Source organism: Octopus bimaculoides, chromosome 9 (genome assembly GCF_001194135.2).
Source record: "Octopus bimaculoides isolate UCB-OBI-ISO-001 chromosome 9, ASM119413v2, whole genome shotgun sequence".
NCBI classification, from domain to species: Eukaryota; Metazoa; Mollusca; class Cephalopoda; order Octopoda; family Octopodidae; genus Octopus; species Octopus bimaculoides.
This window is the reverse complement of record NC_068989.1, coordinates 34,895,138-34,897,284: the sequence shown is the minus strand read 5'-3', so window position 1 is coordinate 34,897,284 and position 2,147 is coordinate 34,895,138. Positions and strand designations below refer to the sequence as shown.

Sequence of the window (2,147 nt, the reverse complement as noted above, 5' to 3'; positions counted from 1 at the left end):
AGAGGGTGAGAGAGAGAGGGTGAGAGAGAGAGAAAGAGGGGAGAGAGAGGGTGAGAGAGAGCATTTAGCTAATATTTTCTGTAATACTGACATATAAATAAGTTTAGGAAGATGTAATAGGTGTTTACATTAATAAAATATATTTCATAAACACAATCACAGCATAAATGTCTCATTGTCAATACTAAAACATAAGACAAAATTTAGTTTCATATAAACATAAAAACAAGAAATGATTCATTTCTTAAGCAGTAATAACAAGAAATAAACATGGTAAATATAACAAGAAAAAATGTTATTACATTATGATTATAAATATCTAGTTTAACCCTTTAACATTCAGGTTACTCTGTCAAATGAAATTCTTATTTAGTATCCTGCATGCGTAAGCAAAAGTAGGGTATTGTAATCACTCATATTTATTTGTTTGTCTGTGTATTTGCAAAATTACTGGAAAATGGCTGAGAGGCTCAAAATGATGAAAATTTGGTTTGATTACATACATACATTCATTCATTCATTCATTATTTACATTTGATGGATATTTGTCATCTTGTTTGTTGTTAACACAACGTTTCGGCTGATATACCCTCCAGCCTTCATCAGGTGTCTTGGGGAAATTTTGAACCTGGGTTCTCATTCCTAAGGTATTTTTCAATGTTATTATTATTATTATTATTCAGATCACTGCCTGGAATCGAACTCGAAATTTTGGGGTTAGCAGCCTGCGCTCTTAACCACTACGCCATATGCTCATGGGCAATTATGGAGTGAATTTTAGGGCTTATAAATCTAATATTTTCCTATCCTTCCTTAATACCGGTTCGCATATGCTATTCATATCTGCACTCGGTCTGCTTAGGAGGTTGTTGTGTCCTAAGCAGATCAAGTGCAGATACGAATAGTATATGGGAACCAGTATTACAGAAGGATAGGAAAATATTAGATTTATAAGCGCTAAAATTCACTCCATAATTGCCCACAGGCATATGGCGTAGTGGTTAAGAGCGCAGACTACTAACCCCAAGATTCCGAGTTCGATTCCAGGCAGTGACCTGAATAATAATAATAATAACATCAAAAAATACCTTAGGAATGAGAACCCAGGTTCAAAATTTCCCCAAGACACCTGATGAAGGCTGGAGGGTATATCAGTCAGGAAGAATGGATAAAGCAGACCTAATTATTTTGCTCAATGACAGAGTCAGATTTTTATTCGTTGCCATAATTTATAGCTTTAACCACACAACCATTGAAGTGAGCTCAATATATTATATATATATATATATATATAAATACTGAGCACACAGTTATTGCTGGATCATATTTATATAATACTTATATAATAATATGTATAATATATGAAACACTCAGCAACTAACACCTGTTGCTAATGCACAGAAACAATTGTTATGATGTGGATTAAAGCCTGTTCATTCTATTTCCTTGAATTATATATTGTTTAAGATGAATTCTGCATACACTAATGGATTTCCACATGTATGTCCAGTAAAAGGAGTATTCCTGCTGTATGATAGCATATGGTAGCTGATAACTGTAGAACTTTGAAATGCACATTATAAGGTTATTAACTGGATGATATTATATATATATATATATATATATATATGTAAAATCATCCTTATCATCATCACAATTTAACATCTGTTTTTATGTTGGCATGGGTTGAATGGTTTAACAATGAACAAGAGAACTATGCCAACCTCTATTGTCTGCTTAAGTATAGTTTTTAGAGCCCTTCCTAATGTCAGTGTGTACAGGGGTCACATAACTTAAGGGGTGTAGTACTGAAGAAGATGGCTTTGTAGAAGGTGTTGAGAAGTTAGAGTATGACAGAGAGATAGAAACAAGTCTTGGTGTAGTTTTTTTTTTATTGAAATTAAAACTAAGAATTTGTCTGGCAACTTGAGTTTCATGCCATTGCAATCTTCAGGCAAGAACTGTTACTAATCAGAACTGACAGTGTATTTTAGATCTTTTGGTATAGTGTTTGTGCTTGTTCACTGGTTAGTTTTTGCGCTTACTGGTTGCAGGTTCAGTCCCACTGCATAGCACTTTGGGCAAGTGTTTTCTATTATAGCTCCACACCAGCCAAAACATTGTAAGACAGAAACTAAAGAAATTTT

At 33.6% G+C, this 2,147-nt stretch overlaps 1 protein-coding gene across 2 annotated transcripts in view; it reads right to left on the bottom strand.

Moving 5' to 3' along the window:
- LOC106874288 (uncharacterized) overlaps positions 1 to 2,147 on the bottom strand; it is a 32,232-nt gene that overhangs the window by 1,952 nt on the left and 28,133 nt on the right. The window lies entirely within an intron of this gene.